Genomic DNA, 22,022 nt, shown 5'->3' with positions numbered 1-22,022 from the left:
GTTTTAGTCATTAGCAATAATCTCTCCTTCTCCTTTGATGAAGGCTCGTCCTCACACGTCTTTTCGGGCTCGCGTGTACTCTTGACATAGGGGTACAGTTTTATTCAACTCTCACGGTCCTTCTTGGATCGCAGGCCATGTTGCTGCAGGTGGGGGTACATCCTCGCTGCCTTCCAGACAGCGTCTCTGCTCTCCCCAGAGATGAAGAGCAGGATGGTGATCCTCGGCCTGGTCCTCTCCTCCACGGTGCTGTGTCTCCCCCATGCGATGAGCGACATCAATGTCCCGCACCAGCAGGTCCTTCATGTCAGGTACGACCTTCTGACAGATTCTGATCACTTCTGCACGGATGTCCTCCTCCCCGATGGTCTCAGGCACACTGTCCAGTGTCAGGTTTTGTTTTCTCATGTGGGTTTCCATTATGTCCATCCTCCTTTGCAAGGCCACGACAGGCTGCTCCACTTGAGTGACTCTGTTCCAAAGTATCCATTCTCGTAGTAACAGTCTTCAGGTCCACGAACACACATTGAAGCTTGTCCTCCAGGAAAGGGATTCTGCTTTCAATGGCATCAGCTCTATTGTTAATAAGTGTCTTAAACATTTCAAACTGCATCAACATAATGGGGTTCAATTCAATTTCACAGGCTTTCTTTTTTGGTCGCCAAAGATTTGGATGGTGTAACAGGCAGCGGGGGAAAGTCCTCTTCAATATGGCCCTAACCACCTACAGTCTGAGTGTAATCATGGTCACCAGCGGCAAACAACTGTGCATATGCCCCACGTTGTTGTGAGGAGTTCGGTCTCTTCGTGCTGCCTCTTGAAGCCACACTCACTCGTTGACTGTGATGGAGCATTGCAACACAGTTTGGTGAGAAGCGAGTAAAATAAAAGTTCCTTTTTTTATTGTTTTCGTAAGTTTGGTGCGCTCTGGCTCAGGCCGCCATCTTCGGCGTCCACCGCCCATGAAAGAATTGGGCAATGACAGGTCTTTTCACACTCTTGGAAATCTTGCTCTCGTTCAGTTCTTACGCATGAGGTCAAAGTCAAGAGAGATAAACGCGCCATGGCTGGCAGTGAGTCTGACAGAGATTTAGATTGTTTTACCCTTTAAAGATTTTTTGGGTAAGCGTGGTACCGGTCTCCAAGTCAGAAATGCTGAGTTAGCTGCTAAAGCTAATGCTGCACACACGCTAAAAATGCAGGTTTCCCTCTTGACAATTGAACTATCGCACGAGAACTGAACGAGAGCGAGATTTCAGAGAGTGTGAAAAGGCTACACTAATAAAACACTAAGGCCCTACATATCTAGATAATTATCCATCCATCCATCCATCCATCCATCAATTTTCTTCCGCTTTTGGACATTTTGGAGCATGTTTTAACAAAGCTCTGGAGCTTATTTCTGTCCTTCACTGACAAGCTTTGGAACCAACAAATGAAGAAAAAGTGAGGTGGCGTTCAATGAATGAACAATAAAAGTTATTAAGAACGGTTTTGTTTACGTTGAATGAGTTGAATTTCCTCAGCAGAAATCTTCTTTGCTGCCCTCGTTTTACAATCCAATCAGTGTTCAGGTCAAACTACAAGATATTTATAGCTGTCAACAATCTCAACATTCTCACCCTGAATGACACTAACATGTTTGGGACAACACATCTGAAATCAATGGCCATATATTTGGTTTTAGCAACGTTCAGATCCAGATAATGATCCTCACACCATGTGATAAATTGTGCCAGCGCAGGCTCGTGGCTCGTCTCTGATCCTGAAAACAGTGACACTAAAACTGTGTCGTCAGAACTTCATCACAAAGCTGTTTTCCTCTGAAGATCTACAGCTGTCCGTGTAGAGGAGAAAACACATCCCTGAGCTGATCCAGTGTTGGAGGAGGATGGAGGAGACATTTTCTATTTACAAAAACACATTGCTGGACCCAATATGAATCTGTGATAACCACATTTATTTATTCATCTGAATAACATCCAGTGACGTGCTGTCTGGGTAGGCAAGGTAGGCAGTGCCTACCCAAGGGTGAATTGATATTTTGATTATTTAATTATAATTTTCATTTATTTTAATTTATTTAATTATCATGTAATTATAAATTATTTATTTTTCATTTCCAATAGCCTACAGTACCTATAAGTTTGAAAGTGTCCGCATTTTGTGCGTTTCATAGCCCAAATTACTAAACAGTTTTTTTTTTTTCACTCCGCTGTAAGGCAGAGGGAGGCCACGCCCCCTCCCAAAGGCACGTTGCTCCTCTGCCTCTGTTCTCATTGCGTGATTTTATGTGTTTGCGCATGCGCAGTCAAGTCCCCAAGATGAAAACCATTTACGTGTAAAGGCAGTGTAGAGATCTGTCTTTGCACGTAACCGCGCTATGCTAAATGCTATACGTAAGTTCACAGTACATTAGTGAATTGATATCACGTGACCGCTGCTGCTACGTTCTCTAGCTAGTGGGCGGGATAACGCTACAGGCAGGATGACAGTACTAGAGATGATAAAGAAAGTTTGTTTTGAGGAAAAATGACAACTTTTAAAAGATGGAGACCAACACCTGAGCTACCAGAGCTTCAGCAAAGATAAGATTAGAAAATGTTTCATACTTTCTACAGTGAATGGAACAAAAGGAAGGATTGACTTTGTGGATGCTCCTCACTGAGGCTGTTCTGAGTTGTTGTCATTCTCTCTGTGTTTCCAACACAAACAACAGATGTGCTGTCGTGTCATGAGATATATCTTGTTGGGAGAGTATGGAGGCTATATTAAATAATTGTTTATGTTTCTTTAATGGTGTTTATGATGTTGATTTTGTTAGATGGCTAAATACTTGTTCATGTGTATCTTGTTGGGTTTTTTCTTTCTTATTAAGAATTTTATATTTTGATAAGCGCAATGAGATGACTTTGTTGGAAATTGCTTTATACAAATAAAATTGATTTGAATTGAATTAACACTTGACAGCAGAAACATATGAAATTGTCATTAATGGTCTCGATTTTCAACGTGCCTACCCAACCCTAGTGGTTACGGCGCGTCACTGCTTATATCGATATAGTTCATTTAGCGTTCAAAATAGCAATATATTTATGTTCATTGGTTGCCAGTCATTTCTCCTCTGCCTCTCCTGTGTCCATGTCTCTGTCAAACACAGCCACTTTGCTCCGACTCCCTCACACTGATGAAAAGTGGCGCGATATTACCTAAGCTGTGGTTTAGCATATCGCTAAAGATATGGTCCCCACTCCCCATAATAACAGAACAGAACGGTAACAGAAAAGTAACAATAAACTCCGTCCAATGCGCTCAGTATTAATCAGGAAGGAGACATGTCTGACTCAACTCTGACCTTACGTTACCATGGCTCCCTTAAAGGTACAGTCCTCAGTAGACGATCATTACAGCTCGCGTGTTTTGTGTGCGTGTTATTAGTGGTAACCGTTTATATTATGTCTACCACTTTGAATAATAGTATGATACGCTATGCTATATAAAGGAGAAACTCCAATTACATCACAGAGAAATCATCCATATACTTTATATATATATTGAGTATTGGCATTCTGGTTCGATTGTATGCATCAAAGCATAATCTCAAGGTAAGGGCAAAATATCGAGATATAAATTGTATTTGTGATATAGCTTGAAAATATCGAGATATTTAACAAATGGTCATATCTCCCAGCCCTAGTTAGGATGCACACAGTGATCATCATCTTGTGCTGCTGTTCTGAGAAGAAGTAGAGAAAGCAGCAACTTATCAAGAGTGTTTTAATACAAAAAAAGCTATTAAATATATGTCGGCAAAATAGAAATCTCGATATATCTTGACTCTCAATATATTGCCCAGCCCTATCGTATCGTGACATGCAAATCATGAATCGTATTGTCAGACTCTTGGCAATGCACAACCCTAATATTGACACTTTTTGACATTTTTACACCTAATGTGCTGTATTTGTCATTGTATTCCAGGTTAAAGGTCTGACCTTTATCAAAAGGATGATGCAGATTGGGTTAGAATTAAAACCAGGTAGTTGATCATATCAGGATACACAACAGACGGAAGATTCTCTGGGTCGTCATTGATCCAAGAAGAGGGAGTCTACTGGTATGAATCTGGACCACCAATAAACCATAACTTTCCAAGTCCTTCCCTGTATGATTTTGCATCTATAACATATTATGAGGAGCTTTTCTGTCATTTTGGACATTTAATCCATTGCAGTGTTTACCTTTGAGTGCCTCAAATATGGCCGCCCATCGGGTTACTGACCAGAATGTGTTGTTGGTGAAACCCCTCTATAGATGGCCCTGTCTTCAATGTTCATGTCTGTGTTCAACACCTTCAGCTACAATCTCTGGGACCTTTATTTTGGGGGTCACAGCCTGAAAAGGTTGAGAACCACTGCAGCGTAATCTACATGTAGACTAACCAGTGGTAGTCCACATCCCACAATATCACTGAGAGTGTTACAGTCATAACAGAGTGACTCTATTAGCCCTGATTAGCTGTTATCAGCTCATGTTTAATAGTGAGTGAAGTCATTTAAACGGAACCGGTGATGATAAACTGAAGCCTAAGGCCCAATAATGAGGTGTTGAACTGGTAACAGACCAGGGTCCTTACAGTGGGAGTCTGACTGACTATCACTGGAATTTATCTGGAGATAATTTGATGACAGCCAGTTTTTGATACAGGATATACAATCTAAGAACTCTGATAAAAAGTGAAACTCAGTGTCATTAAAGGAGCAGTACAACTGGATATCGTCAGCATAAAAATGATAAGACACATTTTTAAAACCACGGGTCAACCGACCAAGAGGCATCAGATACAATAAAAACAAACAGGCCCCAGAACAGAGCCCTGGGCTATTCCACATGACAGGTTGGACATATTAGACATTACATCATTATTGATGCAATGCACGGGCGCCGTCCACACGCAGGTTGTACACTAATAGGTGGAAACTTTTTTAAAAGTGGTGTTGTGACCATATGCTGGACCCCGTATGCTGTCCTGTCCCATTCATCCTCCAACACCTTCATTCCACACGCTCTTCATTCTCATTGCTTTGTCTTTCTGTACTTTTGTTTTACAATCAATCAATAAATTCCCATTTCTCACAAGCCTTGCCATTTCTATTTCTCCTCTTTACTTTTTAACTCTCCGGTTACTCCAATAGGACTGCATTTCAACGTCTCCACATTGTCTGACTGTAGTTTTAACATTATCTTGTGACAGTTTAGCCATAGTCTCGCTCTCTCCACTCCAAACAACATGTGTTTTTCCCGGTCGAGACTCGACCCTCAGCCGTGAAACGCGTCTACATCCAGTCGGTCTATTTTACGGCCGTTTGTGTACTATTTAAAAGGTTGAAACCTTGGTATTTAAAAATCATTCGAAATTTATGTTTGAGTACATTTTAATTTTTTTTTATTAATGTTTGGTTTTTGATTGTCAATGTTGTGTATTGTGTTTGAATCCGTTTTTGTTTCTTTTTGTCTTTTTTTTCATTAACAATTAAAAACACCACAAAACAGTCATATTTACATATTTTCATGTGTACTATTAATATATAATATATATGTATATATATATATATATATATATATATATGTGTATATATATATATATATATATATGTATATATATATGTATAATATATATTATTTTTTTATCATTTTTTGATCAAATGTTTGGATATATCACAACATTCTTTTATTTAAACTTAAACATATTTAAAAAAATTATATATATATATATATATATATATATATATATATATATATATATATATATATAATATATATTTAACAAATGTATTTATTTAAATTAACAATTACTAATACCAAAAAAAAAACTGTCACATATTTAAATGTGTACTAATGAAATATTTAACAAACGTCGTATGGTCTGTTTACATTCAAATATCACGTTCCCGCAGATCTGTCGTAAGGAAGCGATGAAGGAAGTGACGTAGTATACACGCATGCGTAGAAAGGATTGGGCACTGACAGTTGACCAGTATAAACAGAAAGTAGCGCTCTTTACAGTTGCAGCCGTTACATACTAACTTAGCAGCTGCATATCGTCGTATCGCAGACATCTTTGTGTATTTTCCGCTCACATACGTTGAGACAGTGTGTTTTAGTCTTTCTGTTGTGTTTTACACATTTTGGTTTGGATAAAGAAGTCCCTCTTCCACGGACTGTTTGACGGAGCCGAGTTTTTGTCTTTGAAAGACAACACGGTCACAGAAACATGGCGAATTACAACGGTAAGAGACTTCTGTGGAGCTCAGTGTTAATGTCAAACATCTGCTGATTCCTTTTAGCGGAAGACGACTTCAAAATGAGGAGTGAGGTCAGCAGAGCTAAGAATAGGGTCCGGAGTGGTGGTAACACAGTGTCATGGAGTCTCTGTACACAGCTGGTATATTTTTAAATACATGTAAACCATGTGCCAAACTACACTGTACCTACAATCTATGGATCCTTTTAGGTTATGAAATCTCAGTATTAGTTATGAAGGTGAATGACTTGGTTTGTGCACTGAGCTCTGAGACAAAGCACAGGGCAAAGGTTGCTCTAGTTTGTGGGGTTTAAACTGGTTTTATATTTGTGGGGACATTGGTTCCGATCTATAAACAAAACCCCAAAAACACTGTCAGAGTGAACAGAACCATACCAGATGTTCACTACACCTGGTTTCCCTCCACAGGTCCTGGACCATGTCTCCTCACACACTAGGACTGTTTAGTAGGGACGTCCCAATGCAACTTTTCCCCACTTCCGATACTATACTTGTGGCCACACCAGCCTGTCATTGCCCGATCCCGTTAGATCTCGGAAGCTAAGCAGGTCTGGGCCTGGTTAGTAGTTGGATGGGAGACCACTGAGAATTCCAGGTGCCACAGTGGTATCTGTCATTGTGCCCTTGGGCTAGGCACTTCACCTACATTGCCTAGTATGATAGTAGTGTGTGAGAGAGTGTTGGTGGTGGTCGGAGGGGCTGATGGCGCACTATGGCAGCCTCGCTTCCGTCAGTCTGCCCCAGGGCAGCTGTGGCTACAATAGTAGTTTACCACCACTAAGTGTGGAGTGAGAATAATGCCTTAATTCTGTAAAGTGACTTTGAGTGTCTATGATAAAGCGCTATATAAAACTGATGCATTATTATTATTATACCGATATTGCAGCCTTGAGTATTGGCCGATTCGATCCGATACGACATCAGCACAAATCATACAAACTTTTATGACTTATTTTGTAGTGTGGAATGTTATAAAAGGTTTGATCTAGTGATGTCACTCAAACAGAGAACAATAGTCAACAACAGTAGGGATGATAAAAACTGACCTATTTATTATTAACTAATTGGTTACATACATTTTAACCCTCACCTATAATATCTACAGTATTCTACAATTGAATTAACATAATATATATTGTAGATTTTAGATGCAGTCCTATAAAATCTGATATTCATTATTTGGTTGATAATGGACCGATATCAGTATCGGAACGGGACATCCCTACTGTTTAGGATTTATTTTTTGGATGTTTCATCTCGTAGCTGCTGCTCATGTTCTTTGTATTTTCATTTGAGTTTTAAACCAGTTAAATCAAATCAAAATAACAGCACTATTTATTTGATTTTTTGATTTGGTTTAGAAACAGAAGAACAAATGACCAACCATATGGATTGAACAATGAAAAGATCATACTAAATGTATTTTACTGTGTTTGCAGTACAAACTATAGACAGTAGATGTGGAAAGGTATATTACATGTAATTATACAACAGTAAACGTTAGCATTTTACCAAGTCACCTTGAGCTAAATTGTAGCGTGTTGCTAATGGGGTCTCCTCCAACACCTGGTAGACATTAAAAGTAGTTTCTCTGCCGTCATTGTGAAACAAGTTAAAAAGTATTTTATTTTGAAGTCTTACAAATGTCAAAAGGTTCACATTAAAATACCTGTTTATGCACATGACACATTTGCTTTATCTCTGGTTGTTAGAGAAAGCCCGACATGTATCAACATTTAACAGATTAATTTAATTTCACTGATTAAATTTGCTTATTCAATTCCTTTATTAAAATATTTCATTATGTAGGTATACTGTAAATGTATAATTTTAGTATTTTTATGACAATTGAATGCTGGTACAAAAATACATTTCACTAAACATTGTACAATCTAAGACAAAGCATAGAGATACACCGTGCTATAGGAAAATTATTGGCCAAAATCAAAAGTGAAAAAAAAAACAAGGCCAAAAACTGAAAGAAATTATTTTGTCATTATTATAACATTGCATTTATGGCTATGCATGTGTACTAAACTCACTGAAATTATAGGTTAATGATTTATTTTCTTTTACAGAAGACAATGACAGATTTGCACCCCAACATTTTGGCAAAGGCCGAGGCCCCTACAAGGGACGGTCGTTCCGCAGAGACCGGCAGCGGGGGAACCACCGTGGTGGATGTGGAGGACCTGGAGTGTGGTCCAGGCTTGGCCTCACTAGAGATGTGACCATGAGTGACAGCTCTCAGGACGACAGTTCTCATCAAAGATAGTAAGTGTTGACTTTCATTAAATGTTGTCTTCATAAGAATACATGATATTCCTGAAACAACATTCAATTCATACATTGTAAATGAAAAAGTAGCAGTAATACAATAATAATTAATAGCTGTGTAGCGCTCGAGTCAATGTGAATAAGACGCAGTTTTTAAATGTTGGTTCACAGTTGCAGATGGTCCCACATGTTTTAACCCAGACATTTAATTTAATCATCACAATCCTGTTTCTTACTACAGTATCTATTTATACTGCAAGGTGTGTGTGTGTCTCTGAAATATATCTGTGGATAAGTAGGGCCCTATAAAATACATTGTTTAAATTACATTTTTTTTTTGGAAATATTTAATTTTTTAAAGAAAATATTAGTTTTTAACTCCTGTGAGGAAACAAAATAAAAACTAATAAAAAATAATAATAATTAAACAAAAATGTGTGTCTAAAATAAGATACAATTAAAGGGTAGAATAAGTTGTAGTGACATGGATTATTCTGACTGCTTTTTTTTATTTTATATATAAATATGTATGAGAACAGCTTTAATGTCACTATATTTCCTCTCGGGCATCAATGGTTTACTGAAGCTGATCAGGTTTATTGATTAACTTTTGATCAACTTAGTTTAAATAAACCTAATTTAATGATCCTATCTTCTGTAGCTCTGATGAGATGTTAGAATGTAACATTCTAATAACGTTGCTCCAACGGACTTTTATTTTGTAAACTGGAAGTTCCCACTGAAACTGTTCTACTTGAGGTAGCTAGCTGACTGTGAATGTTTACCTACGAGGCACAGACAGACACAACAGTTCGAACACTGAGCAGGGGAAGATGATTAAAGCTGATCACGCTCTCACAGAGAACCGCTGTGCTACACGAAAAACGGGCGGAGCAACACAGGCACAGCAAAGTTAAACGTGCACTGGAGGCTCTGTGTTTAGGAGTCAGTGATGATTTGTGTTGTTTTTAGACAGTGTTTTGGTGGTTTAGGCAGAGTTTAATACAACCTGAACAGGAGGAGGGAGGGTGGTGCACCTAATAGGGTTCCCCGGAAACATTTCCCCATTTAAAAAAAGTTCTTTGCCCCACGGTGATGGCGTTTCATGTCCATTTGTGCATTTAACCATTTTCATTGGTCGATTTCTTGATTCCGTTCATTCCGTGGTCACTTGCGTTTTGCTCTTGTACAGAAATCATTATCATTAATATTATTTTGTCTTGTTCAGCAATCCTTATGGGAGAGTATTTAGCAAAGGAGACGGCCGTATGGACAGAGACTGGCCACAAGGCAAAGGTGGAGGTGGCGGCAGAGGAGGAGGAGGGAGAGGATCTTTCAGAGGAGGAATTAGAAGCCGAATCGGCTGGTTCAAAATCACGGTGTGTAAGCTCACACTCACATCTAGCTAATCTGCTTTGTGATTGGTCTAACAGCATCTTAATTTGTTTGCCTTGTCAACAGATTCCTCACGGCAAAAAGTTTGACAAGAACAAGTGTTCTCGCAAGGTCACAGTTTGTGATGGCTATAAGGTACGTTTGTGATGACAACTGGAAACACGAACTCACTTCTATGAGAACTTTGTGTTCAGGATCTGTTATCAGCTTTGAGCTCACGTACACCTGCCTTTATGATAAATGTTTTTATTACTTTTTTCATGCAAATGGTTTGAAAACTGAGCTTCAGGATTTCAGTTTTTAAAAAACCAATTACAAAGGTTTCTGAATACTTCAAAATGATCAAGGATTTTTAGAAAACTACAGTCAAAACCACCAACTGGTTCTCAGTGTTTGTCCAGTTCATCTCACAGTGAACAATGTTACTGATAAATGTATTCTTTGCATTTAGTGAATAGTTTGCTAAATGTTCTCACAGGTTCTACATTACTGTTTTCACTCATTAGTTTGTGATCTTTTTTTTCCTTGACTGATGTTCCTCAAGGTGGATGTACACGTCAACCGCAGTAATCCCCCCAAATTCTGCCTCTCAGAACTGAAGGTTGAAGAATTGGAACATCTGAAGGTCAGTGATAACAAATCATTCAGGAAGTCAGTGTAGACATTGTAGAGGAGTTCAAATACCTGGGAGTGGTAAGAGACAATAAACTGGTGGGGGAGGAACACTGACTCCCTCTACAGGAAGGACCTTAGCCTTGTGAGGTCCTTCAACATTAGCAGAAAAATGCTGAGGATGTTTTATGATGTTGTTTGCTTTGTCCTGTTGTCCACAGGAATTTAAAATTGGGAATATTCTAAAATAGAAACTTTACTGGACATTTTGAGTTATTTTAAATAATAATACCATAGCCAAATGTTAATATCCATGCAAAATAGTACATACAATAGTACATCTTATTTTTTAGGACTTGCAGAAAGTAGTATGTTAGCATTAATTGGTCAAAGTTGTTGTCTGTTAATGGTTAAATAGTTAACCATGAGCATCCCTGATTTAAAAGAATGTTTTTGAACTGTTTTAAAGATGTTTTTTTCTCTTTTCTAGCAATGCATGTCAAAACGTTTTCATGGTTCACAGCAAGCTTTGGATCTGACCAGTATTCACACAGACCCAGGTAACCACACCACATCTTTTGGCATTAGATAATTCACAATGTTGACCACTTCCTTTGACATCTCAAAGGAAACACCTTGGATTGGTGTTGTTTTACATAGTGGAAGTATTTATCAGTCACTGCTTTTTAAAACACAATCTAAATGGCTTGTGTTACTGGGTTAACAGGCTGGAAGCACCAGGTGATACTTTTATATACAGTTTTATTATTATTCATTGATTACAGTTGGTTTCATAATGTATTATTATTATTATTATTGTTATTATTATATTATTATTTTTACTTAAAATGTGGTTTAAATGTTTTAAATCTTCAGAATTGTGTTGTTTCATGATGCCTGTTTTTCACCGTCCTTGTGGATTCTTTCACAAGTGGACGTGAATGTTGAAACTTTTATCTGTTTAACAGACTTGGTGTCCCAGGATATCAAAGTGGATTTAAACAGGAAAACAAACATGGAGGCCATCATTAAGATCATTGAAGACAACATTCCTCAGGTAACGGTCATACGACAATCAGCAACAATCTGTGTATTCATATACTGTGGATACTTTAAAAGTTAGATCATCAAAGTGAAGTTGAGACCTAATGAAATCAATGTTTTCTTTGCAGTTGACAAGCTTGAATCTCAGTCACAACTGCATCCAGAGACTGGATGAACTCAGCGAGCTTGTGACCAAAGTGCGTCATCTGAAGGTCCTGAACCTTTCACACAACGACGTAAGATTGGCAGCTCCAAGGCTTTCATTGTCATGTTTGTGTAGTAGTGTTGAAGGTTCATGTGTTGACGTCTACCGGCTTCCTGTTTGTTCTTCAGCTGAAAAGTGTACATGAGCTGGACAAATTGAAGGGGCTGAAACTGGTGGAGCTGTGGTTGGTCAGAAACCCTCTCTGTGACCTTTTCAAAGACCCATCTTCATACGTCAGGTCGGTTTTCTATTCTGGGTTGTCACAGATGTTTACATGTGAGCTCAGTAGATTTACTATGACATCAAAGGATGTTATTGTCATTTTACTGTTAAAATCCTGAATATATGATTGTAGTCTGTTTACCAGATGTAGTTCTGGTAACTTTGTTTCCTTATGATTCCTAAAAATAGTTGACTGACCGCTCTGCATCCAAGAAGCTAATGTTCCATAGTTCATAAACAGACGCCAGTTATTGGTGTTCAGCCCGTGAAATACATTTGTTGTGTAAACATTTGCAGATTGAAAAAGATTTGATCCAAATTTAAAGTTTTGATGATTTATTATCGAAGGCAGTTTCTGCCAATCCAACGTCTTATATCTGAGTTTCCCACAACATGCAACCAACGTGCGTCAAACCCGCTGTGTGTGTTTTTGTTCCTAATCAATGACTGAATTTTCCCACAGTTGATGGGAGAACTTGTAAACAAGGAAGACCCAACAATGTCCAAATTGAGAAAAGTGCTTTGTGTATGGTTGTGTTAAATCACAGGGTCTAACAGTGCACTAACACATGAATGATTCACAGAAAATCAAACGGTACCATGTTTGTGACCCCACTTTTAAAAATGTGATTCAGAACGAGCACTGGTGTAAATGTGAACTCAACCATTTAATTTAGTCCCTGAACAGCAGCTGTGTCGACTACGAGAGAGTTAACGATGACGCTGCGGAGGCGGACCACACCTCCATTAGCATTAGGAGCTAACACATATATCCTGACTGTTGCATCGTAAAACATGCTGTTGCTTATAGTCTGTATTCACAGGTGCACAGCGGAGGTGGGGCGCACACACGCTTCTGTGTTCACCATCACCCTGAAACGGACTGAAGTCTCTGGTATGACAGAGAAACCGCTCTAGGACTGTCCCTTTTAACATGCTGAGTAAACAAAACAAGCATGTACACACACACACACACACACACACACAGCTTTCAGAGCCAGTAAACAAGGAAAGAAGTCGGCGCTCAGAGGCTCCGTTCCAACCGAGAGACATTGTAACGGTTTACACATAGATTTTCACCTTTATGCACACATGAGTGAAATACTATAAAACCGTGTCACGTAAAGCAAACAACTCTTCAGTTTAAATGAGACGATAAAAACAACACAATGGGAGCTTCTACAGAAAGTTTCATTACGACAATGATGTCATTGATCGATAGACATTACAGCCGATCACATGAATTGCATAAAATGCTAAATATCGGCCGATCCGATAAAGCCGATCAGATTGGTGTAAAAACACCAAAGACATAGTCATTTATACTCTTTCCTCTACATGTACTTTCAGACACACTTTAGTTTAGTATAAAAACATTCTCGTAACTTGTAAATTGCTTCCTTTCCTCTAACATTTCTTTTTCATGCTTAAATCTAAATGTCATCTGTAATCAAATGAAGGACATGTGACCAGAGCAGAATTTAGCTCTCACCACTTGGAACTTGAAACCACATTTTATTTTTCTTGTCACTCAGTCTCTCTGTGGGAAATCTTTCTTTTACGCTTTGGTTCCCATGAAGCTCTACCCAGCTCTCCTGATCTGATTAGCTGCTACAAGCAAACTGCTAAGGTGTTTTTTATATAATTAATATATATATATATATATATATATATATATATGTTCTACACAGCACAGCGTAGTGATGCAGTGAACAAAATGAATGTGTTAGTGGAGCAGCAGGTCTTACTGAGAGTTTTACAGTGATTAACTTATTGTGTCAACTTTGAATTCTCACACTAATTCTTCTGCTTTTCTATTTTGTTTACTACCAGTGCTGTGTGCCAGAAGTTTCCCCATCTTCTGAAGTTGGTAGGTCTACTCACTCATTCATTCATCAGCAGTTTATGGTCACCACTCTTCATTTCTACCACCATAGTTTTGATACTAGAGGACCTTAGTGTTTAAAGTCTTTTTGTCAATTCTCAGTTGTGTTAAAGCTGCTGTGAACAATAATGATCTATCAGATAAAAGACATGGTGTAAACCTCCATAGATCAATGACTCCACATCAATTGCACAACAAAATAATAAAAAAGTTGAAATTGCAGCTTGAAAGTTGGTTCCACGTTTTGTACATTGCATTGTGGGATGTGGAGTCCATAGAATAGGATAGAGGTGTACTTAATTCTGTCAAATAAACTTCCCAACATAATTCTGGTGTTTTCACAGACTGAACGGCAGTAAAAACAGGGTGGTGGAAGTGATTTACACAGAAAGTTCTATATATTCGAGTCAGCGAGCAGGAAATTGAATGCCTCACGAGATGTGATGTCACGGGGACAAAACGACACAGAAATGAGGTCGAGCACGCAGAAATCCTGATAGAATAAATAAACAATTTCGCCTTTTACATTTAGAGTGATCTAACATTATAATCTGAGGTCGACAGTATGTCTGTATCGGATTTAAAAAAAAAAAAATTAAAAAAAAGATCATATCTAGCAGCTATAAGTACAGTTTATTGTAATTGTTTACAAGATGTAAAAATCATCAAATAAAAAAGTACTTTTGTTCCCCCCAAATATGTATTTATTTATTTTTAGGGACGATGCAATCAACATAGTTACAATAAAGGTTTACAGTTGATGCTTAAGCTGAAGAGCTTCTAGCTAATGCTAATTCACAGCTCATGTCCCTGGTTGGGCCTTTTTACACAATTTACATGAATAAAACACATTAATACAACATTTGTATGAAACTTTTTCAATCACACGATCACACGTACATTCACACAGACTCAGTGTTATTTACTTTGGTTTGTTTTCAGACTGAACCCTAGAAGTGAACATTTTAAACTCAGATATGGTTTAAGTTCTGTGATTAATGATTCTACAGCTTTGGGCCTGAGTACGATGTACCAGTCACTATTATTTATTGACTGGTTCATTGAGTTTGTTTTTATCCACATGGACCAACCAGATTAGTTCAGAGGTCACAGATTAGATTTGTTCTGGTTCCTTGAGTTTAGTTTGTGTTTTGGTCCAGTGGTTTTTAATGATAATGTTATGGCCAGTGTCAGTCATGTTTCATATAACACCAGATATTCACCAAATGAACTGATATTTTCCAACTTGTACTAAACTGTGTATTGTCCCTCATCAGGATGGAAATGACCTCCCCACACAATGGCTTTGATGTGGACACACCCACCACTCTCCCACCTTGCAAGGTTAGTCAGTGTGATGCTGAGTTGTCTGTTGTGTTCAAAACGTCACTTTTTCCAAATATAGAAGCCACTATTTTTATATTCAAGCCTTTTCTTTTCTGTAATGAACGTCTCATTTCTCCTGCTAAATGTTGACCATGTGATCACACAGGGAAGCTGCTTTGGCTCTGATGACGCTAAAGTCTACATTCAGCACTTTTTGCAACAGTGAGTTTCTCACATTTTTCTCGCTGCTGCTTCACAGCGTTTCTAACAATAAGTAGGAAATGACATCAGTGATTGGTGGTACTACAGTGTGTACGACTCTGGAGACAGACAGTCACTGCTGAGTGTCTACCATGATGAGGCGTTATTTTCACTAACAACACCGTACAACATCCAGAATCCATCAGGGTAAGGACACACACACACACACACACACACACGTACACGTTTTAACTGAGTGCTGCTGATTTCTTTGTTTTTCAGGAGCAGTCTGAGAGAATATTTCAAAGACAGTAGAAACCTGAAGAGGACCAAAGACTCCAGTAAGTTCTCCTGAAGTCAACGTATGACTTGTAATGATTAGGGTTGGCTACCGAAACCTGGAACGAGTATGGGACCAGTTCCCATAAACGCTAGTAACCAATAAGAACAAAGATTTCTGCCACACATTACTTGATACACATGACGTTGTTTTGCTGATCAGATCATTGATCAATGACCTCATTTCTAACCGTAGCACATGCACAAAACACGGCCTGAAAGAAGGTGCGTGACACTATCCGCCACAAATAAATGAATGTGAAGTTTATCTAAAATAGTTTATTTGTTTGTTGTTTTGAGTTAAATGTGTTAAATTTGACTCTAGAAATAAAAGGTCATTTTGAGATTTTGAAGTTAGTTTAAAATAATGATTTTGCACCAGAAGCGTTGAAAAAGTAGCGAGTAGTAACGATACCCAACCCTAGTGATGATGGAGCCCACCTGATGTTTGTCTTGTTTTCACCTGCCCTAGCGATGCGTTTCCGTCTGCTGAAACACAGACGACTGAATGTGGTGGCGCTCCTCAACGAGCTGCCAAAAACCCAGCATGACATCAGCTCTTTCACCGTGGACGTAAACGCCTACACAGTGAGTTCACGTCTGATCTGCCACACACTGAGTTACATCATTTGTGTTGTTCACTCTCAGCCAAACTGCTTTGTTTTCACAGAACACACTGCTGTCCTTCACAGTGGGCGGAGTCTTCAAAGAAGGTCAGTATCTTAGTCGTCATGGTTATAAGAAGATCCACTGCATCTGTTCTCACTAACGTTTCCTTTGGCTTTTTCAGTTGTTATAGATGATAAATCTAAAGAATCTATAAAGGCCTTCTCCAGAGTTTTCATCACAGTTCCAGCAGTGGATTCTGGGTAGGTTACACATGTAAAACCAAAGTGCTCATTATCAGCTGTAGCTTCAGATAATGCTTGCCTCCACTAGTATGACTGGAATGAACAAAGAGTAAATACTGTTTCACCACATGTGTTTTCTGTGTATTCCTATATTTACCTAATGTATATTTATTTGTCCATAAAATAAAATGATAAACAATAATATTTTTACACAACAACCATTGTTATTGTAGAGATTACTAGGGATGGGCACCTTTCACATTTAAACCGATACCCGGTACTCGTAAATCGGTATCGGTACTCAACGGTACCACTTTTTGGTACTTTTGTGTGGTAGTAAATATTAAATAATATAATACCAAAATATTCCAGTTATTACCATATTTATTTCTCATATCAATAATAAAAATAATAATAAACAACTTTAACAAATATATCAAACCAACATCTGTTTGTATTGTAACAATAATCAGCGTTGGGGTCAATTATAATTGTTATTGATAAATTGATAATTAATTACAATTCTAGCATAATTATAATTGTTATTTTTTTAAATCTGTTGCTGTCATAATTGTATTTGAGTTCAGATAATTGACTATTTAATTGTATTGCCATGGAAATTCTATAAAAATTTCAATTATAATTTAAGGCTAAACTGGTAAACCATGTTACAGTTCTAAAGATGAACTAAGGCTTAGGCTGTGTCTGAATAGTCCCTCCTATCTCCTTTCCTATCCACTTTTCCTTAACCCTGTGGAAGATGTCATGGAGTTAAGGAAAGGTGTTAGGAGAGGAGTTAGGAAAAGGTGATCACGTTTGTTTTTATGATCAGACGCACTTCCACAAGGTGATGTAATAATCCTATGGCCACGCCTCCTTTCCTCAGAAAATTTAAACGCTCTTTTATCACGGCCACCACTTAAACACTTCCAGGTGTTAAAGGACAGTGGATAGGAAAGGAGATAGGAGGGACTATTGGGACACAGCCCTATATTACTGTAATATTAACACCATAGAAAGTCTCTAACCGTTGAACCCTGTGGTCCTCGTTCATACTTGAACAGTTTGTCCATCATCAACGACCAGCTCTTCATCAGAATGGCTACAACGGAGCAGATCAGCAGAGCTTTTGTGGCACCTGCCCCGACCCCTTCCTCCAGCCCAGTGCCCACCCTCACTGCCCCACAGCAGGAGATGCTCACCACCTTCTCCCTGAAGTCAGGCATGAACCTGGAATGGTCCCTGAAGTAGGTGTCCTCTCCTAATGCCATCTACCAGACTAGGATGAATGTCACAGCTCACTGGTAAACACTGTCTGTGTGTTGCAGGTTTCTGCAGGATAACGAGTGGGACTTGAACAAAGCAGCACATATCTTCACTCAGTTAAAGGTGACACGACTCTAAACAATCTACGTCATGGTTTAATGTGCTGATGTCTAAAGTAGCAACTGTTTCTGTTTCAGACGGCGGGAAAGATCCCAGACGTGGCGTTCCTGAAGTAAAACGTTCGGTTACGTTGTAACCTTGGTTCTCTGAGTGGAGAGACTATCTCTCCACCCAGTTACATATTCCATATGTACGGGGACTGATCCCACTGGGACAGTTGACGTGGATATTTCTTTAAGACACACCACACGTGGCCCATGCACGGGCTTAAAAGCCCCAGGTGTGCATGCAATCACTGATTCATTGATTTCCACTCTGGCAGTAGGAGACGTGAGAGACAGACGTGTGAGGGAGATTAGCCCTTACCGTGTGTGGGAGTAGGAGTCGGTCTCCGGGCCCCTCTCGGGATCGCTTGTCTGCCCTTTATTCTCAGGTAGTGAAATTGGCGAAGGGGTACCGTAGGGCGTATTACACGATCCGCTCTGCTAAGGTGATCTCTGCGGATGCATCCGTGACGGGATGGGGCGCGGTCCACGAAGGCGAAGGTGCCAGCGGAAGCTGGACTGGTGCCTGGATGGCCCGGCATATCAATGTCTTGGAGCTGAGGGCCATCTTTTTGGCTCTTCGGCACTTCGAACTCAGCTTGCATTGCCGTCACGTACTTGTGAGAACGGACAGCACAGCGGCGGCGGCCTACATCAACAGGCAAGGGGGCCTGGGTTCCCCGAGCCTTTGCAGGGTGGCACACAGTCTGTGGACATGGGCAGGCACGAGGTTCCTGTCACTCAGAGCCATGCATGTGCCCGGGCTGGTGAACCTGGGGGCGGACCTGCTCTCCAGGGGGGGCCCGGCCCCGGGAGAGTGGCGACTGCACCTGCCTTGCGACTGGGACCCTTCGAGCCCCTGGTCACTTTGGACTGGTACCCAGCTCAAGTTCCCCAAAGGAGGTGCCGCCCCCAGGTTCACCAGCCCGGGCACATGCATGGCTCTGAGTGACAGGAACCTCGTGCCTGCCCATGTCCACAGACTGTGTGCCACCCTGCAAAGGCCCGGGGAACCCAGGCCCCCTTGCCTGTTGATGTAGGCCGCCACCGCTGTGCTGTCCGTTCTCACAAGTACGTGACGGCCATGCAAGCTGAGTTTGAAGTGCCGAAGAGCCAAAAAGATGGCCCTCAGCTCCAAGACATTGATATGCCGGGCCATCCAGGCACCAGTCCAGCTTCCGCTGGCACCTTCGCCTTCATGGACCGCGCCCCATCCCGTCACGGATGCATCCGCAGAGATCACCTTAGCAGAGCGGATCGTGTAATACGCCCTACGGTACCCCTTTGCCAATTTCACTACCTGAGAATAAAGGGCAGACAAGCGATCCCAAGAGGGGCCCGGAGACCGACTCCTACTCCCACACACGGTAAGGGCTAATCTCCCTCACACGTCTGTCTCTCACGTCTCCTACTGCCAGAGTGGAAATCAATGAATCAGTGATTGCATGCACACCTGGGGCTTTTAAGCCCGTGCATGGGCCACGTGGTGGTGTGTCTTAAAGAAATATCCACGTCAACTGTCCCAGTGGGATCAGTCCCCGTACATATGGAATATGTAACTGGGTGGAGAGACAGTCTCGATACGATAGAGAACATCTTTGTATTAAATAAAGTCAGAATGAACTTATGTGAACCGTTTGATCTGATATTTGATCTGAATATTGTTGGGTAGTGAGTGTTTTAGATGGATGGATAGATAGATAGATGATGTATAGATAGATATAGAGATATAAATAGATAGATATATAGAGATATAAATACTAGAAAGATCGATAAATACTTTATTGATCCTGAATGAAATTGTGCATCAGTCTGTTCCTCACATTCACACAAACAGCAGGATCTACAGAATTTAAGAAGTTAAAAACAATAAAATCCTTGGTTTTAGTTGAGTTCAGCAGGAGCTTGTTCTGCTGACTCCACTCCACAAAGTCCTCCACCAGGCCTTAATAGGGCCAGCCTAGTTCGAGAAAGAAAAAAAAATATATAAAATAGAGTCACAACACAACAAAGGTTGAGAACCACTCATGTAATGTCACATACAATGTAACCTTGCAGTGAAATTTGTCTCTGAATTTGACTTATCCTGTTGAGAATAACATATATCCATTTGGCCCGGTTAGTTGATGGTTTTATCTCACGATCACAACATTATCAATAATCCACTCAGGTCCACACATATTCTGTGTTAGTATGTGGAGCTGTGAGCTGCTGGATACGTCACGATATCACTGTAGCGCCATAATCTCCCTTCTTCTCCTGCTTCTTCCTGTTTGCTGGGTAGCATCAGTGGCTAATCTCTCATCTAATGTGCAGTGCTGCCATCTTCAAGACACAGTTGGTCACTACATCACCCCACAGCTTAGATATTGATGAGGGACCTCCGCCAGGGTGTTTTCTAGTAATCTCTAAAAAAAATGCAAATGACGAGTTATCTCGTCAATGGCACTGAGCGTTTGGATTTGAAATGACGAGATATCTCGTCAATGGCACTGAGCGTTTGGATTTGAAATGACGAGCTATCTCATCAATGGCACTGAGTGAGTTAATGATACACAGACTGAATCAGATAAAAAGTGATGTTACGGGTTTTATTCACTGGTTTAAAAACTATAGCTGTAAATTCTTCAAAATAAATATTGCTGTTTAAAACCTGCTGCCAATGGAATATAGAGCAGTAGAAACATGCTCTGGGAGAATTTCACTTATTGTGTCTAATCTGATAATTACATGTGGAGAGCTGTTATTAATTTCTAAATCTAATGTGCCAATGGCATAGTAGTGAAAAGGGAATTTTAAATGAAATCAGTATTTTTAGGCAAAATTAGTTAATTATGTTTATTCATATTGTCGTGGTTTCCCAGCTGATGATGTGGAGGATGAAAAAGGTGTAATGTGGAAAAAAGGTCGTCGACGAAACTGGCTTGCATAATAATACAAAGTTTATTAACACAAGCAGAATCAAAAGAACAGGGCCGAGACAGAAGCCCAGTGAGAGCAGCCGGGGTCAGATTTACTCTGAAGAGTCCCAGCCAAAAAAGGCATATATAATATGACAGGAAACTGGAGACCAACGGGAGGAGTCTATGGCTTTAGCCTTAGAACAAAGAAACTTCAGGGATCACAAGTTAATCAACATTCCAACAGCTGAGCTACAGAGATAACTTACTGAGGTTCTAAACCTCATATGTTTAAAGCCATCTGTTGAAGTCTTATACTCACCTTGAAGTGAAGAGGTATATTGCATAGAATGAATAACATTTGTAGGAGGATAAAGGTAGTTGATAATGGTTTATATGAATGAGAATATTAATTATGATTAAAAATAACATTCTGTTGGTTCTTGAATTATCTGTAGAGGGTGCCTCTTTGTCCGTTCACTTTGTACCTTTTTTATTTAGTTCAGAATAAATCATTTTATATTAATTCATCTCTTTCGTCTCTCCATCATTTGCCAACGCAGAGGGTGTTTACAAGCCAAAGACGAGGTAACCGCATATTTCACCGTAACAATGTTTAGTTACAAAATGATTTTGATGCACCAGTACATTTTGGAAAATTAGTTTTCCCCTGTGTTGTAGTGAAACATTGTTCATGTTTTAAAAACACAAGTGCACATAAGGGTATTTCAATTTCATTTCAACTTTATTTGTATAGCGCAATTTACAACAAAATCATCTCAATGCGCTTATCAAAATATAAAATTCATAATAAGAAAGAAAAAACCCAACAAGTTCCACATGAACAAACATTTAGCGACAGTGGGAAGAAACAACTCCCTTTTAACAGGAAGAAATCTCCGTTAGAAGCAGCTTCAGAGGTGGCAGCCATCTGCGTGGACTGGTTGGGGTTAGTGGACAGAAGGACCAACAGAACAGGATAGAGAGATAGAACATCAGAGTGTCTCAGA

The 22,022-nt window shown here is 39.7% G+C and overlaps 1 protein-coding gene and 2 pseudogenes across 1 annotated transcript in view; 2 read left to right on the top strand and 1 right to left on the bottom strand.

Annotated features, from left to right (window-relative positions):
• The window catches only part of gapvd1 (GTPase activating protein and VPS9 domains 1), a 748,782-nt gene that overhangs the window by 256,904 nt on the left and 469,856 nt on the right, over nucleotides 1-22,022 (bottom strand). The window lies entirely within an intron of this gene.
• Nucleotides 6,008-18,304, top strand: LOC114469453 (nuclear RNA export factor 1-like; annotated as a pseudogene).
• LOC114470492 (uncharacterized) lies at nucleotides 6,815-6,932 on the top strand (annotated as a pseudogene).

This window comes from Gouania willdenowi, chromosome 9 (assembly GCF_900634775.1).
Source record: "Gouania willdenowi chromosome 9, fGouWil2.1, whole genome shotgun sequence".
Classification (NCBI taxonomy): domain Eukaryota; kingdom Metazoa; phylum Chordata; class Actinopteri; order Blenniiformes; family Gobiesocidae; genus Gouania; species Gouania willdenowi.
Note: the sequence above shows the minus strand (reverse complement) of the source record. Positions and strands in the feature narration are given on the sequence as shown.